We start from the raw sequence: 7,911 nt of genomic DNA on the forward strand, positions 1-7,911 counted from the left end.
GACAAGACATGGTGGAAATAAAACATAAGTTGTCTGGTTTCTTTTGCTTGAATATATTTGTTGGTGTGCAATAGTTTGATGGCATAACGTAGGTGATATTTAGTTGTCAGGGAACAGGGAATGCATATTGTAGCATTCTGCTGTGTTTGGCTGTTTGTCATGTGACTGCAGTGGAGGATTGTGGGTAGGATTCATGTTTGTTGTTGTTGTTAAATCATTTTAGGGAATTGGTTYACATTGTTCTTTCAGCAATTAGTCTGTTGTGTTACTCTAATTTGTTTGTTCATTATTTGTTAACTTGTGTTAAACCGTTCAGCAGAAGTAACCATAAGTGAGAGTGGTGGGTCTAGTCATTAATAAGACCTGTGAGTTTCACTTTGTTTTGTTCATGAAGAAGAATCCAATAAAGGTTCTTCAAAACTGCCACCTTGTGGTGAAGTCTTGAACTACAACAAGAGCTACACTTCTCTCTGTAGCTGTGAGGTGTCATGCTATGATATTGTGTTTGACACATGTGCACTATTATAAAGAATTTGTAAGATTTACTAGAAAAAAAATCCTCGTAACAATTTGCACTAATGTTGGTTAAGTAAATTTAAATGCTACAAATTCATGTAATGTTTACTCATCATTATCTAGTAAAAGTTATTAAGAATAGTTAAACATTTGCAAATAAATCAGGTAAATTTTACTTAATTTGATCAAGTATATGTTACAAGATTTAATTGAGCAAATTAAGTAAAATTTACCTGATTTATTCACGAATCTTTAACTATATTCTTAATAACTTTTACTAGGTCATGATGAGTAAATATTACACGAATTTGTAGCATTTAAATTTACTTAACAAACATTAGTGCAAATTTGTTAGAGGATTTTTTTCAAGTACATCTTACAAGTTATTTTTTTCAGTGTGGCAACCCTTTGGTTATAGGACAAATCCCCTTACCACTCCTCCACAGCCATCCTTATAAGCAGCGGTGGCCCTGGAACTGGGTTACCTCCAAAAAATAAATCAATTGAAGAAGTACAGTACATATAATGCTTACTTTCTGAAAGTTTCATCATTATCTGGTGAGTTGTTCTGAGAGAATCAGGTAACAAATAGACACAGCTGACTACAAATGGCTATTGATTAAATTTTACGTTTTCGTGCAATCTGCTAGCTCTCAGAACATTTCTAAAAGATCAGTCTCAGCTACTATCACAACAAATCTTAAGATAATTTATTTGACTTGAACTGCGTTTTAGCCACTTCAGTGTTTTTTAAGGTCATTTGGTGAAGTGGTAACTATCTTGAATCAGGCTGAGTACAAAAGTGAATCATTTGTTGGTGTATACATTCAGTGATTACTGCCTGCAAGTTTCATCACATTTCATTTAGTTATTTTTGAAATGTTTTGATAACCCTAATTCTGTGGGATTAAGTCAGGAAGGGCATCTGGCGTGAAACAATTGCCAGATCTTTAATGTGAGTTTGCTTACTGTGGTGACACCTGCAGAAAGGAGCAGCTGAAAGAAAAACAACATTAACATTAAAATTTATTAGATATTTTGCTAACAAGCAGGCAGAAAAACACATAAACCCATAGGTAAGATATTGTCTACTTTTTGCCATTTAACACCTGTATTTTTTTAAAGATTTTAGCTAATGTTCTAATACATTTAGCTTTTTGCATCTTTAAACTAGCATTTTGCTACTTTTAGCAGGTATTTACTATTCTAAATAAAAATTTTCTGCTTTGAGCTTGTGTTTTGCCATTTTAGCTAACTTTTTACTGCTTTTTGCTTTTAGCTTTGACGTCTTGGTTTCATCTTCTTCAGTAAATTTCAGCAAAGTTGTGCAGCACTCAGCATTCAGACTGCATTTAGTTTTTTGACTTTATTCCCTTTACCAGTTTAAAGAACATTTATACAGTATATACTGTATGTCTCTTGTGATGTCCAATCAATAACATACATATAATAGATTACATTTTTTTGTTTTGGCAAAATGTGTTTNATATATATATATTGTTACAGTCATTTCTCGGGTCATTTCATTTAATTGTGAATCTAAGTGTCTTTTTCAAGGTAATCACTGATATTTAAGAGAGACTTTTATTTACTTGGCTTGTGTTGAGGTCCTTGTTGGACCTCCTATTTGACACTGGATACACTTTCAGCTGCCTTGAGAGGCTCCTTCCTGTCAGAGGCTGTGACGAATGCAGATACTCAAATGAAGACATTAATGGTGCAAAAATGTCCTCCTTCCTACTTCTTATTGTTTTATGAAGCTGACACACAGCCCAATCTGAGATTGATTCTGGCGCTTCTCTCCATTGATTGTGCTGCCTGCTGTTCTGCTGTCAAGTGTGCACAGAAGAGAAATGCACCAAGAGGGGAGAAAAAAACACATAAAAACACTTTGATTTCTATTTGTATTTATTCTTCTCACCGTGACGAGCTGAAGAATAGTTTTTTTTATTAATTTCATGGATTATTTGCTCATTATGCATTAATCATGGTGCCCCATCTGAAAGGTGCAGGCGCCACAGTGTGAGAAATAGCCATTCTGATCTCAATTAGATTATGCCTCAGCTCTCTGTCTGCCCATAAATCACTTCTCCAAAATGAAATTAACAGTTACTGGAGCGCATTAATATCCCAAGTCAGGCAGAAGGGGGGAGGCAGTGAGTGGAACCAGCCATCTCTCACAATATGAAAACATCAATTTGTTTGTAAAATATCAACATCACACGTGCAGGTTTCCCTCTTCCTCCTCCTCCTCCACCTCCTCCTCCTCCTTTTCCTCCCTCACTAAGGCTGACAGGGTAAAATGATGGTGTGTACGCTGCAGATCTGCCTTCTGGTGATGCTGGGCTCCCCTTAACCCCTAAACTGAAAACATCTAGTTTTAAATGTGGTTAAATGTCTGTGATTTACAGTAAAGATTGATACATATTGTTTAGATTTTAAGAAAAAATCTTTCATCAGTTAATTAGGTAGTCGGCTTTTGTACACAAAATACCTGCTAAGTGAAAAACTATACAAGGTATTGGTTGCAGGATTAATATTTATGTATGTTTTTATGCTGCTTTATCTCTGCCTTTTTTACCCCTCTGTCATATCTCATGTGCTTATAATTTAAATATAGTTTATGTTAAAAATTGTCTTTGTAGAACTTTGCAGTTTTTAGCCGATAAAAGGAAAAAAAAACACTGACTTACTACTGTTTACAGTCAACTCTGCTAATAAAATCTTTCATGAACTAAACAAATTTCAGTGAACCTTAAGGAAATCATCATTGGGTCAACATTTATCATTTATCTGATTTTCTATCCATGTCATAATGTAAGTAACTCGTGTTAGAAAACATAAAATAGCTATTATTCAGTCAGTTTTACTGGTATTTTGATAAAACGTGCTGTAGTCATCACTAAGACTCATTTAGAATACGTAGTTTGAGTGTGATGTCTCATTATGACAGATTGCATTTAATGTTTTTGTCTGAAACTTTGTTTGACCAAAATAGCAACTGTTATTTCTAAAATGAAGATCATCCTTTTCTAAAATTCTTCCATGAAAGGAGGTTGGTGACATGCATTGCTTCAAGGATTATTAAACATTTTAATTAATATTTATATTTTAGAACCGAGGATGATTTAAATTATGCAAATTATTTGTTTCGTACAACATTTTGAAACAGTAGCCACACCCAGATGTTTTACCAGAGTTGATCTGGGTCAGCGTAAACTCGTCAGCCCGTCCTTATAGGATGAAAAATGTTGTTCATCATGATCATTCCAGCTGTGTCCATTCTGTTGGGCTGATGATGATGATGTTCAGTGAGGCCATATCAGCGGGACACTTTGATGGTCTTACCAGAACTCTAAGAGCAAGAAAAAATCTCAGACCCCACAATGACAAACTGCAGACAGATAAAAAAATAAATAAAAAATGGTAAATTAAAATCTCACATATCAGCATTTAAGCAACAACTTCTCCATCCTTCTTGTCAGCTGGTCTCTGAGGAATTTCAGTCAGTCTGTGGTTTCAGTCAGAGGTCAGAGGTCATTTAACATTCCCCCATCAGGTCTCCCTTGAGTCATTACCATTTTAATGCCATACTTCAATCCATCACCTCTGTGATGGACACTGCACTGGGTAAAGTCTTCATCCCACAGGACTGAATCCATTCCACCAGGTGAGACGAGCCTCGATGTTGCTGTTACAGTTGGAGGCTGTCCTCTCGTGTTAAGGTGTGGATTCCAATTTACAGAGCACAAGTCAATTCAGGACAGAAATGTAACACAGAGTCATGGCTGTGTAACGGCAACCACGTCTAAAAACAACACTATGATGTTTAAGACCACTTATGCCGACGTTTATGCCGAGCTAAGTTAGATGCAAGAATATGTTATCAGCCCGATGTCCAGTCAGTAATTTTGGACACATTTTTATGTTATGGCGACGTGCTGCAAGTGAGGCACAAGTTACAGGTATGCTACAGATAATTTGCGGATCAGTCCACATATAAGTAAGTTATTAATTTGTTACTCATAAGTGGACATATGTCCAAAACAAGTGGGGCAATTCAGAAGCAAACACATGACCGTTTTTAACCTCACTTATACACAGCTCATGTCCAAAGTCACTTTAACTTATTCATAACTATTATTTTATATTTTAATAATAGAGGCAAACTATGCAAACAAAATCAACAGAATGCCAAAAAAACCTATTTATTTTTCCATTTTTAAATGCATTGATCAAAAATAATGTCACGGTCTAATTTCAAATTTAAACAAGTTTAGCACATATTATCCACCAGAACCTTATAATCCTGTGCTGAACTTAAATTTACAGATATTTACAATAAACTAGCTTCAACTCTTTCAACCTCACACTGACAGAAAAAAAATACTTTTAGTAGTAATGAAAAAAAAACATGCACAAAATAAGCACCTTTACTTCATTCCTGGTCATATAAAGAGACATGTTTTACTGTTAATATTGCTTAATTAATTCCCAAAAATAAAGCAACATCCAAGCAAGCATAAAAGGTGGTGAAGTGCGAAGCTGAGCGGAGCTGCACGGACTCCATGGTATAATCAAATTGTGCCCTCGTATATTAACGTGCTGGTATGTTATTACAAAATTACACCTAATTTCTTCCATCAGTGTTTTTTTTTATAAGTTGATGCTGAGCATCTCCATGTGACAGCTGCCTCTGTTACTGTTTGCTCCAACATGCTGGCAGGAGTTTTGCAGAAGTTACAGTAATGTTGCACATAAGGTCTGCAAAAGTCCAAACATGCTGTAATAAGCTCGTACATATTGTAAGTTAGTGACAATTTACTCATAGGTTTTATATCTGTTTAACTTGTCAGCGAAATTCAGATGTCAGCATAAGTTGTCTAAGATAGTGCGACAGGGCCTTAAGGATTGTAGTTCTTCTGCACTCACTGAAAGGCTATGCATTCAGGTTTGGAAATCAAAAATGTGCTGCAAACCAAACGCTCTATGGCTAATATTAAAATAAAATCGTGGTTCAGTTATATCAAGTTAACATGTACAAAGGACTGTATGACTTAGTTTGTGTCAGTTTGCTGAGATTAAACAGTTAACATTACATTTCACTTGCTGAATATTTATTTCAAAACAATTTTGTTTAATTACTGAAGTAACTGGCACATCATGAAACTGAACCAGAGCTAAATAAACCTCCTGACTGTGGAGAGAAAAGTTTCATATCATTCGAATCCATTGTCATAATTTCAGAAAGTTTAGAGAATGCACCAAAATTACCGTCCAAAAGCCTAAAATTACTTTTATTCTCTCTAGACATGCTGTCCCTGACCCTGATACTATTTGTAGGAATTGTAGGAAATTCACGTGAACTACGTGTTCCAAAGCCTAAAATTACATAATATTTGCCCAATCATATCCCTTACCCACTACCTAAAATTAACCCTTAACCCTGATCCCAAATATTAATCACGGACCCCAAGTCAAAGACCCTTATATTTTGCGTCCCAATGCATCAAACCTGGACGCCGAGGGAACACGGAAATGCCTGTTGCGTCAAAAACTGACACGACGGGTGTACCCGACGCGTCAAAATAAGACGCAGAGGGAACCTTGGAGAAAAGCGTTAAAATGCGACGAGTCAGGAGTGAGAATGTGTTAAAGCAGCAGCCGGCAACCTGTTCCGATTGATTATTTAAAAATGCAAAATAGTTTTGGAACATTTCTGCCACTGTTACAGATATTTCCATGTTTAAAAAAACATCTCATTTTCAGGATGAATGACAATAAAAGAGCCTCAACCAGAGACTCCAACCTATTTAAAAATGAGAGAGATGGGAAGAGGAGAAGGAACATAAAGGGAAGATAAAAAGTCTAACAATGGCGCTCTAGAATGTGCAACTATGCAATTCCCTAAACTCTGATGCCTGCTCTCACATCTGTCAGCATGTGAACAGCAGGAGGAAGAGGAGGAGAAGGAGGAGGAGGAAACCTCTGGACTCTCCATACATAATTAATGACATCATTTCAACTACACTATTGACTAAACAAATGCATAAATCACACAGGTCCGAGTCAATAGACAGGGAAATGTTTAATCATGTTCTAAGTAATGACTACTGTTCCCATAATGCCATAATGATTTCGAGCTGCTGATGTGAATTAATGTGCTGTCAGATTGACATCAGAGTGAGAGGAGACATGCAGCAGCTATCAGCCTGACTGAACTGTGACTGACAGAGACGACCATGGGGAGAAAAAAAACCTGCCGTCGTCCTCATGTGGAGTGGCAGGTGAAAAGTGGCTGTCAAAAAATGCACTGGATATTTGCTGTTTTGTTTATCAGGAGGCCGGCGCTGGATAAAAAGTGCAGGAACATGTATGGGCTGTCCTCCTGCCTTTTCATCTGCTCCCTAAATGGGTCTGGGGATTGGAGAGTGCAGTTTATCCCCTTCATTCTGCCTGACAGAGAAACCATTTAAAGCTGGCCGCTGAGGAGACAGCAGTCTGTCACCAGAGACAGCGCTCAAATCAACTCTTCACATGCTGCTGCTCGCTGCACCTCCTGCCTTCACATCAGCACGTTCAGCCTGATGCTGCCAGCTGTGAAACAAACCCCTCTGAGACACGCACCTTGTTACTAATGTGGAAAAACATGCACCAAACATGGCTGGATAAACAAAAATTACAATATGTTTCTTTTCAAATGCATTTTAAGTCAACTTTCAAAAGCTGCTTGAAGACATGCTAAGAAACATATAAAGAGAAGAAACCATTAAAAAAAACAATTGTGAGTTCCTGTTTGTTTCCATTTGGGTAGTCAAGATATTTTTAGTTTTGATATTTTATTAAACCAATAATCTCATTTTTTTTTTATCTCCTAACATATATATCTGATATTTTTTTCTTTCTGTGCTGACAGTCATCACACAGCAGGTACTCTGATTCTATCACCAGGGCTGGCTGATGAATCATGTTATTGGCTTTATTTTTTCTCAAACAAGAAACAAGTACAAGTACTTCAATTTGGGTACTAGTCGATTTCGAGTACCGATACAGAGTATTTCCTGAGTTAGAAACAAAACACTACAGAAGACGTTAAAAACACATTTCATTAATTTAGAACAAGGTGGCAACCCTTGGACTGGATCAAATGAAATACACAGCATGTTGTATACATTTGAAACTTTTTGTTAATAAATAGAAATAACAAGTATGATTTTCTTTCAACTTATACAAATTTCTTAAACATGGAAGTGACACTTGAAATGTAAATGGTAACACATTTAATGATGTATCAATAGTATTAAATCTGATGCTGGTATCTGGAGTATTAGGGTATTTTATATGAGGACACACACACACACACACACACACACACACACACACACACACACACAC

This window comes from Austrofundulus limnaeus, unplaced genomic scaffold (genome assembly GCF_001266775.1).
Source record: "Austrofundulus limnaeus strain Quisiro unplaced genomic scaffold, Austrofundulus_limnaeus-1.0 Scaffold15, whole genome shotgun sequence".
Taxonomy (NCBI): Eukaryota; Metazoa; Chordata; class Actinopteri; order Cyprinodontiformes; family Rivulidae; genus Austrofundulus; species Austrofundulus limnaeus.